Source organism: Lissotriton helveticus, chromosome 11 (assembly GCF_964261635.1).
Source record: "Lissotriton helveticus chromosome 11, aLisHel1.1, whole genome shotgun sequence".
NCBI classification, from domain to species: Eukaryota; Metazoa; Chordata; class Amphibia; order Caudata; family Salamandridae; genus Lissotriton; species Lissotriton helveticus.
Window position 1 is genome coordinate 207,466,690 of NC_136072.1, and position 16,984 is coordinate 207,483,673.

At 44.1% G+C, this 16,984-nt stretch overlaps 1 long non-coding RNA gene across 2 annotated transcripts in view; it reads right to left on the bottom strand.

Moving 5' to 3' along the window:
* Nucleotides 1-16,984, bottom strand: part of LOC144792372 (uncharacterized) — a 311,371-nt gene that overhangs the window by 271,921 nt on the left and 22,466 nt on the right. Inside the window, exons 3-5 of one of the 2 annotated variants that reach the window (XR_013602548.1) lie at nucleotides 12,896-13,044; nucleotides 11,965-12,117; nucleotides 1,590-7,392 (exon numbers count right to left, since the gene is read on the bottom strand). This is a non-coding gene — a long non-coding RNA (uncharacterized LOC144792372). Of the gene's footprint in view, nucleotides 1-1,589; nucleotides 7,393-11,964; nucleotides 12,118-12,895; nucleotides 13,045-16,984 lie in introns of those variants that run through there. The other variant, XR_013602549.1, reaches the window with a different exon arrangement.

Sequence of the window (16,984 nt, forward strand, 5' to 3'; positions counted from 1 at the left end):
ATTTTGTTTTTGGTCTTGGGCTGTTCGTCGGTTTCCGACTTCTGCCCCTGGGGTTGTTTTTTCTCTTTAGTAGAAAAAGGCTTGAGACCCCAACCTTTGAGGCCCACGGTTTTATAAGCCGCCACAATAATTTTCGCCAACTGCCGGGGTTTATCGGCATCGGGAACCGCCTGCAAAGCATTGGCAACCTGAAAGTTCACCGCATCCCCCTTGACATTAGCAAGTATGAGATCGGAAACCACATCAAAGGTGCCACAGAGACGCATACCCAATTCAACCGCAGCCTCTGGTCCGTGTTCATCCTGAACACGTTTAAGGACCGTCGGCAGGACAGTCATAGACGGAGCGCCGTAACACCTCGCGTAGATCGCCGCAAACGTTTTTCCCCAGGTCACACAGTCACCAATTTTGAGGGTCAAGTCCTTCGGTAAGCTAATTGTCAGAATCCTGTGTTTTTCACCAGGAGACGTGTTAGGAAATACTGCTTCCAGCTGGTCAAACTTCTCGGCAAGCCAGAAAGGAAATTCATCCTGTTCTTGGGGACGCTTGCCCATCACAGCGTTGACCATAACGGGACTGAGCTTCAATCCGCCCTGTCCGGCTCGAAGCGCCGCACCATCCGAAGCCCCGCCCGGGAGATTGCGGGTAATGTATTGCACTAACGACCTAATCACGCTAATTGCGACCACATGTAGTCGTCTTAACTCAGCTACGTTACATGCTCCATGTAGAGGATGAGGGGTAAACCCAGCCAAAACAGGCCAAGTTGCGCCTGGAATGGCAAAGGACCCAACCTCGGAGCTACTAAAGTATGGGGTAGGGCGCCATTAAACCAAACTCGATGCTGCCAAGTATCTATAGGAATCTCCTGTGCCCTATACGGAGCATATTCCTGTGGCACAGCCGTGGGAGTGTATGTGTCGAACACACGCGTATCTGCGTTCATTGCTGGAAAGGTCACCCATGAGTAAAAAATCTCATACGGGTAAGCCACCTCTGCACTCACCACCATTATCACGGCCAAGCCATCTTCGGGGACATTGTAATTCTGCAAATGACTGCGCACCGCAATGCGGCTATGTTGCGCAATGTCCACCTCAGCCATAGTGACACAGAAAGAAAAAGGTACAAAGGAAACTTTGTAGAACAACTGGGTAGTAACTCAATGAAACTGTGTAGAAAGATTCAAGCTTGAAAGGACCTATACGCATACAGGTAGGTTTGTCGGACACTACCGTTAACCGGAAACAATAGTGAAGGGGTTAAGGACCGAATGATGTACTACTCAAGTATCATGCAATAAGACCACCAACGATTGGGCGCCATGTCGCAGGGATTCCGTGCTCATACAGAACTGTGCATAGAGGCATGGAACCTCAGTGAATTAGGGTGTGCCAAAACTCACCTTAGTACCCAAAAATCCCCTACCAGACTAGCTACAGTGTCTCATTGGTTATCACAAACTCCCAATGCTTAGACAAACCAGAACATGGACTTAGTACACCTCAGGTAACGTGGAACACATGAACACTCTTTCGTTATACAATCATCTCAATCCAGAACAAGGAGTAAAAGAGGGCACATGCATATTTGAAATGTTTATTCACTAATGCAGTGTTCTCAAACGCAGTATCTTAGCTAATACAAGCAAACATATTATAAGAAACAAAGTAATTAGCATAGTCACTAGTCCATAGAACACAAACGGTGCAAGCATAGTATTATGCTAAAATGAATAGGGTTTAACAAAACCTAATTCTCACCCTCCCTAGCTAGTATATTCTATTATATCTAAGAAGGTCTCTTGTGGGTTTTAGCAGAGCGGCCCCATACCTCACGATCCTAGTGATAAGGGATCATATCATCAGCAACCAGCTCTTCTGCATGTGAAGCACCATCAAGTGTGTTTGTATGCTCTTGTGCAAAGCAATATAAAGCACGCCTAAAGCCAGAACTTGGCTGCAGCTGCATGTATGTTATGTCTAGGAACGTGCGAAGATCAGTGCTCACAACAATCCTTGAAGGTTTCAGCACTCACTGTAGAGACACAGCTCGCCAAGCAAGGCTGATATCAGTGTAACAACATATTATTCTGGTATGAATCGCAAACATTCTACTAGGCTCAAAGCTAAAGCAGCAGCTATGTGTCGTGTGCAAAAGCAGCAGAAAGGTAAAATGGCGTTTAAACTCCTAAAAAGCTCATGCTAACTTAACACAGCATACAAGCTATATATATCACCATATCACCAGTAGATCAGGTGTTTAGCAGAAGTGTCACCACCTGCCTGGGCCTGCTGCCGTAGACCCACAAGAGTAGGGCATTCCCTCTGTGCCTTGCATAACTATGATTGGACCCCCCCTTCTTTCTGCTGCCGGTTGACCAGCCCAGGCAGGATCCCCAGTTTGGACACATCCTCCCCTGTAGGTTCTGGGGAGCTCTCAGGGTCAGCCTCCTCCATGACCGTGGGTGTCTTTGGAGCAGGTTTCCCACAGCCCTTGCCCTTTCACTTCTTGTCCGGTACTGGGCCATTTTCCAGTCCTTCCTCACTACCCTCAAGTGCTGCCATGGACAGTGTGTTCAGGTGAAGAAGTGATCCAATTAGGGCCACCCGGGTCACTCGCAACCACCTCTCAGCCTTCCAAACAAATGAAGAGTCGGTCAGACAGAGCATACAAACCAAAGGTATTTATTAGAGGTGCATTTGAGTGGAGTCCGGTCAGCCAGCCTCCTTAGATTGCTTCACAGGGACTGATCTCTGCCAACGTGGTAACACACAGTGTACATCTTCAGAATCACTAAAGACATGCCCAAACTGGAAATTTCCAGTTGGTAGCTAGTGAACAAAGGAGATGCAGAAAGATGTTGCAATCCCAGGACCAGGTACATGCTATCTTAGCGTCAAGGTTACTCTGCCTGTGCCCGCTGCTCTTAAGGATGGGAGCAGGTCTATCTATTGAGAAAGGTATGTGATGACAAAACAGTCTATTAATTAGTACAGCAGAGCTCAACCTTGGAGAACTACAAAAAGAAAATTGCAGCTGCTTTCTGCTGAGGCGGACAGAGTGAGACACAAGTTAATTTCGATCATGGCTCAAAATGGCGACTGAATACAAAATGCTAACTTAAGACATGCACTGCATAAAGAATTCAGCTAAAACATTTAAATTCCAACACCCTCTTTTTAGTATTTGCAAACACTCATTTCACTACTGTCTAAGAGCAAATAACTTCTTACAGAACATAAGGGCTACCACTACAAGCTAATGCATGTGTTCTCAATAGTCAAAAATGCCTTCTTATATTGACATTAGATCTTGTATATCCTGCATCACCATGGTGGTCTTGGTGTCATGTACTGGAATCTTTGGTTTGGGCGTCAGTCTTTACACAGTAAGCTCAGCAAGCAGAGAGACCATGTATGCAAAGGCAAAAGATGACAATAATACCAGCAATTGCAACCAGGGATTAGAATCTTCCATTCCCAGGACGTGAATAGATTCCAGAACCATCCAGATAGTCCTAGTACCATTCTCTTGGTGTATGTCGGATTAAAGCCTGTGCAACTTCTGGATGGCAGCATACACATTAGGGGCGTAGTCTGGGATGTATACACAACAGCTACGGCCAATAATACGACAGGCCCCTCCCATGTCAGCAAGGATGATGTCTAACACCATCCGATTTTGAAAGGCAACAATCCTTGTAGCCTGGAGTTCAGCTGTGATATTAGTCAGTATCCCTGCTGCTGCTGTTTCACTAAGACATTAAAAAACAATTCACAGGTTAATAACCTGATTAGGAAATCCGAGGTGCATGCTGGAGCCCTTCAAAGACTATACACGGCTTCAGGCAACAGACACTTTTCATCCCTTCTCAAAGTATATAGTACAAAGATACCTCCAGTCTTATCATTTGCTTTGGAATATATTCCAATAAAACAGTGGTCATTCCTGGACCAAAAAGAAGGGAAGATACTGAGGAAAATGCTGAAGTTATCACAATCCATTCCGGTGCAAGCCCTTCGCCTCGAATTCTCAATCACGAGTTCCTATTCAAGAGCCATAGCAAACGTCATCAGGTGGGCATACAACCTGCTGCACGCAAAGGATGGAACTCTCAGTTCTCTACTTAAAGCCGAGACCTTTGACTGTGATGCTTCGAAACAAGTATTCTTCAGCAACATGTCCACTGCATTTAAACTAGCTGAGATCAATGCTAACCTGTTGCTTACGTGGACTCCATCACAACTGAAACTTTTTTTTAAATGTTTTACCCCCAGACTCAGTTACTAGCTTGACTTTTCACACTGTGCCAAATTGACTCTGTATAAAAGCTTTGTGGAAACAATTGCACCTAAACAAGTGCAACAATACATAGATTTTAATCTTTCGCACGGCGCTAGGAGAACAATCATCCTGTTACGGCTTGACATTCTACCAGTGCTAACCATAACATCAAGATGGCACCTAAATGGATCTTCATTATGTAACCTCTGCTACGGAGGGGAGCAGGATGTAGAACATCTTTTATTCACATGCCCTAACCCAAAAGTAGCGGCAGCTAGGACAAAACATCTGAATCCTATATATATTAACTGCCGTATCACTACCGTAAAGGACTTGATCACAGTATGTAAATTTCCCCCCAATGAATTAGTTTGCTATAACTTTTATACATTTTTAAAACCTTTTTTAGCATTGTATTAATATGAAATTCTAAAAGTATTTGTAACTGAATTTTACCGTACACAATTTGTGGTCCTCAGTAGAGTACCAAAACAAATAAAATAAAACTAAAAACTTGAACTAGTCAGTATCCCTGCTGTTGTATTAATAACCCCTTCTACAACTCTTGTGAGCCGACAAATATTAAGACTATTGGACATGGGGCCCCAAAAGTCTACAATACCCTTCATGGTGTCTGTGAACTGTTGCAGAGTGGTATTTGTCTGATCTATATCTTCTTTGTTAATAACCCTTCTAACTCAGGCAGGTATGCACGCCTACGCTGCAATCAATGGTCCTTATGGTAATTGAATGGTGCTATATACACTGGGGGAAGAAGAAAAGAGAGCTAACATATACCTGACCACTTCCTAGGAAGTCAAACATAAGCTTGGGATTCACAAACAAAATAGACATTATATGGTGGGAGCATCGTACTCTGCGTATATGTGTAATTGCAATTACTCTCTCCCACTTTCACCTTCCCAATTCCCTGAACACAGAAACCAGCTGTTGTATTGACTACTGACACTGGCATTTGTCCTTAGTAATATTGCAGATTTGGAAAGATCGGAAATATTCAGTGGCATTGAACCCTTAGAAAGCTAACATTTAATTTTGAAGCGTGTTTAATTCTTTACCTTCTCATATACATTCATACAAGCTGTTGGAGACAATATAACAGGGGTCCATTGTTCTCCTTACCCAGTGGAAGTAAACCCTTGATGGAAACTTATGTATTCTACCACAGTGCGAGTGTCAGCAGATGCCATATTTATAGCAGAGAATTCAAAGTGATAATGCACCATAGTAAACAGTTCAAACCACCCTTCATAACTTCCGAAATAACATAATGGCATTGATAATAGAACATCACTCTTATGTGCAACTGAGGGGAGCAATCCACAGATCTAACAATTAGTAGCATTGGACGTATCATGGGCCTGATGCAATATTATAAAAAATTCATTGAGTACGTTTTTCGATGTTCTCCTTTGTGAGGGGCCAAAGTAACAAACATATGTTCAGGGGGAACCGGTGTTGTCCCAATCAAAGAGTGTACAGGATACCTTTTGTCCAAAAACCAAGATATTCCGAACACAAATAGTAATGCAATTATCACTGCAAAAACTGTTTTACTCTTTTGTGGACCAACCCCGCTCTGGGCGCAGAGGTGCAAATGGCTGTTTTTCTTCAGTAATGGGCCGAACAAGCGGATACATTGTGGAACCAAGGGGAAGAAAATGAATGCAACCAGACTAATGGCAAGGGCAAGAGTTCCCAGTGTCCGTCAGAGCATCACTGGTAGACTCCTATTGTTCATCAATGTTGGCGCTTTTGAATACTGGCGGTGGAGCTGTTTGATCCTAGCTCTTGAAGAAATCCCACGTTGTCCAGGATACCGTACCCCCCTCCATGGGAGCACGTTCGGTCTATCCTGTCCAGTGTCAGAACAATACACCAATTTCGCCTCTCCCTAAACTACTGTTGGTACCATAGGCAAGGTACACCCTGACTTGCTCAGTTCATTGATGGTGCGCGGGATTACCAGCTCAGTTAATAATACTCGCCTGGGCCCATTAAACATTCACACCTTTGAACCTGTAATCCTGCTTATATTTTCTGCCTATCAGGATTTAATTTCTTAGGACTTATACCTGTACACCATGAGTTACCAAACCTTTGTCACCTATGCTATAAATCCTAGGGATCGAAAAGGAAGTTAGCATAATAGGTAGCAATTAAATAAATGTACCTTTTCTGAAATAACCACAGACTCAGGAGAAGTTTTCAACAATTTCTCTATCCAAGGTTTTCGGAGTCAGCGACCATAATACAGTGACCATAAGTTTTACAAGTAAGAAAATAATTAATAGGACATAAAGTTTGCAACAAATTATAGTAACACCTTAAGACATTGGTACCTGGGAAGGGTGAGAAAGGGAAATAGCACAAGGACATACCACATGGATTATATTTACCTAGAATGGTGTGAAGACCAACCCTGGCCACGGGCTGGGACAAAGATAGGGCTCCCGACTAATCAGGTGCTGACAGGACAGGTGACCTCCACTAGGGCAACGCCAGCGTCACACCCCTCTCTACGGCAATTTGGTACCCCGACTGGGTAATCAATACTTCTCCCTCAGCACACCCCGATTCTTCTGACAGTGCTCTGCCAGCATCTCTGCTCTCGATCTCCTTCAGCATACGTTGGGTCAGTGACCGGTCTGTGACAAGTCGAACAAATTAGCTTAACTAAGCCTACCTTAGTTATACTGTTTTCTGGGCAATGTACCACCCCCAGTGTTGCAGATTTGTGTATTCCCTTCATTTGATTATTCAGAAAGACGAGGATAGGTCATCACACCATACTAAGGTGAGGTAATTTTCATGGACTTATATTGATCAAGTTGCCGCCCATAATTTGCATTCCCATGCATTTTATTCCACCCAGCAATATTAGTTTCAATTCGTATACAATGTATTTAGTTCAATATTTCTTCCTCTCATGGGGTCAGACCGTCAGGTTCCCAGGAACATCTTGGGTAAAACTGGTTTTGGCAGCCATTCAATAACACAACTTCAAGGATCTTTGTGCTTGACTGCGCATGATCGAGAGTTTTCAAAATGGAGTACACGTTCCCCCTCAGGCCCAAATACGAGCTGATAAAAAAGTCAAAGAAAAACATATTGGAATACAAAAATAAATGAATGCACTGTGTACCACTTATCTCTACTCTAATCCCATTACTTTATTTTAACTATAGCATTAGTGGTTAAGCTAAACACACAAGTTTTAGTGCAAGCAGCAGCATGTGCATTAGTATGTGAAAGCATGAAGCGGCCATCTTGGCACTAATGCGCAGATGCAAGAAATTCCCACCAGAAGTGAAAGCCGTCACACCACGTAGATGTGGCGGACGCATGCGCAAAATAATTTCTGCGTTTTCAGCTGCCATTTAGGACACTGTGGTTACTGTTAGTAAAAGCACATATGCAAGCTTCCCCAGCTTACTAATAATGTTGTGTAATGCAAATTTTAGTAAACAAAACATGTTGATTAATTAGTTACATGTTATTTCGAGAGGAAAGAGTCAGAGCAAGTTTCTGTACATATGAAACCTGCTCCATCACCATCCCTACTAATCTGAATTTTCCTTTGGTGCACTGTTCCTCCCTCGGGAGCGTTCTACAAACTTATTTTTCATCTTTGTTCGGGCTGTCTCCTTAGCTGTCTGGTCTGCAAAGGCATTCCCCTTACCCACATTGTCAGTGATTGTCTTGTGGGCGCCTCACTTTAATATTGCTATTTTCTCGGGGAGTGTCAAATGCCAATAAAAGCCTATGTATAAGAGGGCCATGCTGGAATTTCATCCCATGAGAACTGAGAAACCCCCTCTCTGCCCAGAGCCGCCCAAAATTATGGGCCCCTCCAAAGGCGTACTGACTGTCAGTGTAGATATTGACAGTCAGTCCCTCACTCACCTCACCGGCTCGAATACGGGCAACAAGCTCTGCAGATTGGGCCGACTGATAGGGAACTCGTGACATCTCAACTACAGTGTACAGTGTTGTGATTGCATATGCAGCATTGGTAGTGCCATCCGGTAACTTAAAACAAGAGCCATCGACATATAGTTCCCCTTGGGGTCAAATAAGGGAACAGCAGTCGGGCCTACCCGTCCTTTCATCTCTTCCTCAGTCCGAAAGATACAATCATGTAAGTCAATTTCCTCACTCTCAGAAGGGAGGGGTAGCAACGTGGCTGGGTTTAGAGTGGCACATCTTTTAATCGTGACATGTGGTGCAAAGAGAGTCAACTCCTAAACGGTCAGACCTACACTGGTGCGGTGCTGCGTCTTGGTCTTATTCAAAAGGGTATCCACAGCATAGGACACCATGACGGTGAGGTCCGTATCAAGTACGAGCCCAGCCGGTTGCCTTGTAGAGATGGCCACAGCTGCGACATCCCAGGAGGGCTCTTGCGGCAGTACACAGCTGTTGCTTACCTCCAAAGGCCTGTGTTATAACAGAGCGCACATCCACCCGTCTCCTGTACGTACAGCACAAACGGCTTTGTGTGGTCAGGCATACCAAGCACAGGCATAGAGCAAAGCACAACTTTTAATTGCTCAAAAGACTGCTGACATTCAGGCATCCAAGGCAAGTTCATACTCCTCTTTAGTGGTTAATGCCGGCAGAGGCTTTGTTAGTAATGAGTAGTTGGGGATCCATTGGCAACAATAGGAAGTAAAGCCAATAAAAGCATGCACCTCCCTCTGAGTTTTAGGGATAGGCATTATAACAATGGCGCCGATGTGTCAATGGGTCAATCTCCTACCCTCCTTCAACAGTAGGTGACCTAAATAAGTGACCTCCTGTCGACAATATTGAAATTTGGAAAGGGGCACTTTAAGTCCATGGTATGCCAAATGCAACAACAACATAACCGTACTGTCTTTGCAACCCTTTTCAGTGTCAGAAGCGATGAAAAGGTCATCTACATTTTGAAGCAATACATTAACTGAGGAAAGCGTGAGGAAGTCCAATTGGGCTTTCAAGGCTTGGCTATATATACTAGGGGTCTCAGTATAGCCCTGAAGAGCTCAACAGAGTCTAAATCTTCTGCCAGCTAGTATAAAACTGAACTAGTGCCTGCTTTCTGGATGGAACGGAATACTGAAGAATGCATTTTTCAGATCAATGACAGAAAAGAATATAGCAGAGGAAGGAATCATCGTCAGAAATGCCGGGGACCACCGGGAACTGAGGTACCACAAATTTTATTAATTTCGTGCAAGTCAATCACAAAACGATAAACGATCATCAGACGAGCCCGAAGGTGCCCTCTTAAAGGATGGCTAGGGCTATTACACACATTAGCAGTTGTCTCTTTAACAACCCCTGACTTAATCAAGTCTTGTATAATTTGCAACAAAGCTCTCTCCCCTGCGTGCGGTATCTTGTACTGATGAATACGAGGCAAAATGGAATTATCTTTAAGTTGAATGAAAACTGGAGGTATCTGTAATAGTCCTACATCCCTGCCACCCGTTGCCCACAACGTGGGCAGTGCGTCTTTAAATTCAGCAGGGAGGGGTGCATCTTTGGACAGACTCTGCTTAGTGCTGACCATATTTGGACCCATTGTCATATAAGCACCTTCTGGGGAACAATAAATAGTTTCATGCCACTTCTTTAAGTCTAAGCCCATCAGATTTTCTCTGCAATTAGACGTCAACAAAAATGCCGAATCCACAGTGAAAGGACCTATAGTTAATGTACACCAGAAAATCCTACTGAAACATTGTTATGGCCAGACTGAGCTGCCCCGGGGACCAGTGAACGAGAAATAGAGCTGTTCATTGCACATGTAGCCACTAAAAAGTCCTTAGCTGAGCCATGCAAATCTGCATTAACATAATAACCGCGCTGATCTACAGGTATCTGGACTGGTCCCTCACTCTGTCCCTGGCTGTTCTAGCTGTGAGACATTCCTGTCACCTTGTCTATATCATAGTCATCATGATAATACTGTCCGCACCTATTGTCATCGAAGTAGTTTCAATCAGGATGGTCCTGTGAGGCTGCGCCATGCTGAGCTCTGTCCTGTCCACCAACTCCACGACCCCGTCCATGAAAACCTTGCCCTCCTGGGCCGCGACTTTCTGCAACAACACCGGACACTCGCTACACCAATGTCCCTCCTCCTTACAATACGCACACTTGTTAGGCCCTACAGGTGTAGTATTATGACTAGTACAAGGTAGCTGTCGGGTTGTACCACCACGTCCTCTACCATTGCCTCGAGAAGCCTGCTGCAACAACACTTTTGTCTTTAATTCTTTGTGCTTTTTCTCCACCTTCTCATTTTTCCTTTGATCATAATACTGTGCCATACTCAATATTACAGAGGGGAGGAGGTGGTCCAAGTGCTCTCCGAGGCCTGCAACTGAGTCGCGATCTCAGGAAGCATGTTTGTAACCAATTAAATAACAAACAATCGGACACCTCACTTCATCGACAAATCCTGTCTGCTAAAATCCCATAACACACCTTCAAATTGAGTGAAAAAATCAGATACACATCTTTCTTCTGACGACGTGCCGTTAACTTGTCCCAATCTACCCGTCTCTATGGAATAAGAGAGTGTGCATACAGGTAATAATTCGGCCAGGCAAAGCTAGTATCTCCGCTTTAGGCTTCTCACCAGGCTTCCTCGCCTGGTCCCATGCTTTAATCTGATCCCAGGTACCCCCCAATTCCACAACGTGGTCCTGTGTGTGCACCTGCCTCCAAATATCAACAGGCACCAATAAATCAAAGACTATTTTAATATCAGCAAGCGTCATCACTGTTGATAAAGCAGACTCTGTCAAATCCTTATAATATGCAGTAGAGTTTTCCGAGGGTCAGGTAACTGAGTCTTAACCAACAAAACCGCACTCCTTTTCCATGGCCTATAAACCCATTGTTCTTGGAAACGGGCCTCTACCCTTGGCCTAATAACAGTATTTTGCTACTTCCGGAGCTCTGGTAGTTCCGGGTGATCTATGCGGTGGACTTCCCTCATTAGAAACCGGGATACTGTCTTCGGACTCTTCTCAGGCAGCCTATGCCGATAAGCGACCAGCGTTGCTACATTATCAAAAACCTCCTGAGGTGCCATACCAGCAGCAAATACATGGTCACTGATATCATAAATAATCTGGGTGCCTCATCATTGGAACACTGTTCCCACAGCCCAATCAAAGTAGCCGACAGGCCTACAGGTATGCTGCTGCACAAATAGCTCATAATCTTTCATCACACTCTACACATCTTCCACACAGTAAATGGGGTTACAAACCCACTGTTAGGATTTGCGCCATAAACATGGCTAATCCTCATACTGTGTATTAGAATTTACCCAATATATGTAGCATGTTCAGCCTTTATTTTGGTTTGCTTTATGGAATTGCACAAGTGTGAACTTTCATGCTTTTATTTTTCTTGTATAAATTGGTATGGTTTGCTGTAATACTGTTATAAACATTAAATAGTTCTTGATATCTGAATCCATTTAGCTTGTAACAACTTGATTCAGCAGACCTAATGACATAACGTGCCTGCCACACCTGCTTTACAGTTGGCAATTTGCATTTCTGTTAAACCACTCCACCCACCTGAAGCCTATAAAAGGCTTGAAAGCAGAATGAGACGTGCTTGAACTACTCTTCACGACTCCCCACTTACCTAATTTCCTTTGAGTTCCCGCGCCGCAGGCAGCATTCTTCCTCATCGGTTCTAGTCAGTTCTTGGTGGTTTCCAGGACAACGCCACTACTTCCTCCTTCATTTCGTCTAGGAAAGAACTCCGGCCGTCAACAAAGAAAGAAATTGCAGCGCTCTGTCAAGTAAGGCATTTCCAATTAACAAAGCTTGCAGTGTAAGCGCGTCAAGGATTAAACAGGTACTTTTCTGTTCTATTCCAAAGTCTGATCATTTACGATTTTTGCGCTCACAGTGGAAATGCTCCAAGGTTCATTAAATAATAGTTTCTTTGTATTTCAAGAGTAAGACAAATAAGACTTTTCTAAGTAAAGAGAGACAGACCATTTCCTACTCCGAAATAAGTGGACATTTTCTCCTGAAACTTATTTTGTGTTGTATTATTTTTATTTTATGATATTCTTGAAGACAAGAAAAAGGTGTTTTGTTAGTGTTTCATGGAACATTTGAATTTCAGTTATTGGTGTGTTACGCTGAAAAGGTGACATGGTGTTCTTTTATTTCACTACAGAGAGCAGCATTATACACGTGTTTTAGAACGTCACTTGAAGCACGTGATACACCTGATGATAAAAGGGAAACTTCATCTCAGTTATATGTTGAGCAGCAAATTATAGTGAAAGGTATAATCTTTATATGCAACGTAAATCAGGATACTGGTGAATGTATTCAACTAAGTAGGTTAATGAATGTTTATTGATCTTTATTGTTTTTACGTAGATATATTCCCAGAAGATTTGCTGTGTTTACAGAGTGGTTAAGGTGTCGCAATCAGCACCACAGTCGTGCCAAGATCCATATCCAGCAGAGTGTTTTCTTTCTCTTCTTTTTTTTATTTTGTCCCATTTTCCCTCTTCCCCATAAGATCTGATTTGGTTAAGCAGTGTTATACGTACGGTTTGACAGGCGTAGATTTTTGGGGTCGTAGAGTACAAGCGTCTAATCTCTCAAAGAGAGAATACACACCAAAGGTATTTATTAGATGTACACTCGAGTGGAGTACAGTCTGACCAGCCTCCTTAGATTGCTGCAGAGGAACTGACGTCTGCCAAGGAAAGGGGGTTAAACAATAAAGGGGATTTCAGTAAAGAGGCTTTAATAGCAAGGCTGATACTGAAATTTGCATATTTTCATAGAAGTGCATTGATTTACCTTCAACGGGTACTCGCAGCACTGAAACCTGGCAGGCATTCTAGCATGAGTGCATTTTTATCAGTTAAATAAATATGGAAATATACTAATTTCAGCTTCATTTTTTCACAAAGACCAAAATAAATACAGATAAAATTAGGAAAAACTAAATATGGATAAATACATGCAGAAATGCCCAAAAAATAAATGCCATAAAACCGGGAGCCCTACACATAATGCACATCTTGAGAATCACTAAAGACACGCCCAGACTGGAAATTTCCAGTTGGTAGCTAGTGAACAAAGGAGATGCAGAAAGATAAGTTTCAATCCCAGGACCGGGTACATGCAATCTCAGCATCAAGGTGACTCTGCCTGTGCCCACTGCTCTAAGGATGGGGCAGGCCTATCTAGTGAGAAAGGTATGTGATGACAAAACACTCTATTCATTAGTACGGCAAAGCTCAACCTTGGAGAAGTACAAAAAAATCAATATCGCAGCTGCTTTCTACTGAGATGGACAGAGTGAGACAGAAGTTAGTTTCGGTATTGGCTCAAAATGGCGGCTGAATACAAAATGGTGCAGCAAATGCTAACTTAAGACATGCAATGCATAAATAATTTGTCTAAAACATTTCTATTCCAAATCAGGCACACCCACTCGGGCAACCCTAACACCAACAAGTGTGACCTGAGCTCTACCACCTTCCAGACGGTATGCTCCAGGTCATTACCAAGCAGGCAATCCACATGCATGGATGGACTTGCAGCTACCCTTGTGGAACCTGAGTCCCCCTTTTCATTTAAAAGGGAACCAGTGCCACTAAGTAGTGGCTCTCACAGTTGTCTGCTGCAACAACTTGGTGGAATACATTAGGGACTAAATAAGAGTAGGTCAGACACGATTGAACACAAGCATAAGCTTTGAAGGGATTTATTTATAATTATATAAGGCTTCTCACCCTTATTGTCAATCTCTTTGATAAACACACAGATACTCTTTTGCATGTTGAGGGTACCTTCCTCCTTCGACATGCTTTCTCCAATTGACGCTGTCAGCGTAGGGAGATGTAAATCTTAGGACTTAAGAAAAAAAAGAAAAGTTCTCCTGAGTTGTTATCATTTGTGCCACTGTCACCTTTTTCATCCGTGATTTAGCAGTTCGAAGCTCTCTGTTTTCCTCACACACAGCCAGCGACTCTTCGGATTGTGATGAAGGGGAAGGGTAGGTGCTCCGGAAATCCCACCGAGGAGACCTTCCACTCCACTGTTGTTTCCCACCTGTCATCACCCCCTTAAGGTGTGCCCGAATTGTGGCCCCCAAGACTTGCCTTATGCTACGGCTCACTGGACGAGCTGCGACTGCCTGATTCACAGAGTTCATATCCACATAGGCCTCTTGCTTCTGTGCTCTGTTTCTCCGGTCCTCATCAGTGTCCTGTGCTGTCCTCACTTGCTCTCTCCTGCCGGTCCGCATACCCTCCTGACCTCCCTGTCTTCGTGTCAACATCTTCAGTTTTATGCTAATCTCCCCTCCTTCACAGCTTCTCTACTCCATCGCAGTTTCTGTCTTGCGCTGTCCATTCAAGGATCCCTTTTTGCGTTCCTGCAGCATTTGTAGCCGCAGTACAGCTCCACCCTGTCTCAACAGCTGTACCAGGTTGATTTCCTGTACCAGAGAAAAAGACTGGTTTGTTGCTTACCGTTTGATGCAGTCTAATCCCACCAGTCATTTTGGAATCCTCGAGCCCCACACCAGGGTTTATATCAAAATATCTGCTCTGAAGATACTAGTTGACACCTGATAGTTGTCATGCTGTCTCCTGTGTGTCTCAGAGGCTCCACTCCCTGCCCATTGATGGTGACCTACTGACTGTTCTTCCTAGTAATGTCAGGCATGTGGGTTCCCCGCACTATCTCTCCCTCACCCAGGGACACTAGGGTAGCCTCTACTCTTTCCCCCAAACTATCTGGGGCAATCTCCTCCCCAAGCACTTTACTAGCCAACCCCAGACACTGCCCACAGGTGGGGGGCTGTGCCCACTTGGGACATTTGGCATCTCCCTTGAAGTGCCCTTGCTTCTCACAATCAAACTACATTAGGGGTGCCTTCCCTGCAGACTTACTGTCAGGTAACCATTTATTTTTCTTCTCGATAAGAGGGATGGGAGTCCTGACCTAAATAACTATTTGGTGCTCTTTAGAGACCTCCTTGCTTTTGTTTTTGTTCCCCCTCTCCTCCTTCTGGTGAGGACCCTTCCCACCCTTGGGCTGATCCTCCCAGATACTTTCTTGTGAACCATTGTGATGGCCCAGCAGCCTGCCTCCTTAGCAAGCCCCCTCAAGTCAGAAATGTTACTGTTAATAAGGTGTTGGTACAGATCTGGAAAACAAGACTGAATATGTGCTCTTTTGCAAACCAATTATAGTGTTGTACGGCTTGTACCAAGTGTGGTTAAACTTTGTCGGACAACAAACATTGAGATGGTGTGAATCTGATTTGCCGCACTGCCTCACAAGATTTTGGCCTGTAGTCCTGCTAGCTTACTGTACACCATCCGAACCCCTAAACTTATAGAATAACAAATGTGTGTGTGCAACCTCAGATCATGACAACGCTGATCCCCCAAGGAAATCGTGGTACCAGGTATAGAACCTTTTAGTTATGACTCTTGTGCATACCCAAGGAAGGAAGTACGTAAGATCTACTCAGCAATGTAAATTGATACTTGTATAGCGCACTACTCACCAGCAAGGGTCTCAAGGCGCTTGTACGAATACCGCTGTGGAACCCATCCTGGCTTTCCCTGTGAGGCGTCCACTCCTGGGCACCCCCAAGGTGGAGGCCAGGCATCCTTAGCGTTGTGGGGGCCGTTGTGGAGATTAAGCAAGCTATTGCCCAGAGTTGCAGAGTGGGACTCCATGATTGGAATAGGCACTGAGGCGAGAATTATCAGGTCTGTGGAATTTTTGAGCCCAAGACCCGACGAGGCGGGGAATTGAACACTGGTCCCGGGCTAGACCTCTGCATCAGGCGCTGCCACTCTAACCATTGAGCCACACTTCTGCAAGGCTTTACAATATTTATTGTAGCATTGAGATTCTTGCATAAAAGACGTGTGCTGCGATTATGAGTAGAATGAAACACATTTGCGTAATTAGCATTACAAAAACAGTAAAAAGAATAAACATTTCCACCATTGTGCTAAGACAGTGTATATATTCAGGCAAATAAGTGCTGAGTATAAATGTAGTCCTAACAAGTGATCCCTAACCTAGTCTCGCCAACGGTGGGCCATCTGCCAAATCTCTGCTGAGTGGACTAACTCCTGGTTACCTGTGGGTAGCCTATAGGTAAGCTGGACCTCCCTCGTGTTGGTACGCAGGAATCAGTTGAGCTGCAATTCCGACATGTGGTAAACCTGCAGTGTCCACTGAGTGCTCCTCTCCCTAAACAAGGAAGTGATTGTGTATTTAAAACAATATAACCTGTGTGGCCATGTCACAAACCCTGTCAGGCTGTAATTGTTTATGCTAGTTGGATAGCGTCACCGCCTTTCGAACAATAACATGAATAACATTTGTGCAATGAACTTTATCCCTTGTACTGAATGTTCAAGGTATCAGGATAGTGTGCCTACGAAGTGGAAATGGAAGCAATGCAGATTCAGAGAATGCTATCCTGCGTGGTCATGCATGCAAATGTATGTCAAAGTCAGTGTGTGAAAGAGATGGCAATTTAAGAAACAGGAGCGTGTAAAATGGCAGGGTTTCTTACCGGGCCTATCCTGACTGCGTTACAATATGCCCCTTGTAATTCTTTACCTCACTGCCCATCACCCAACCATCCAGTG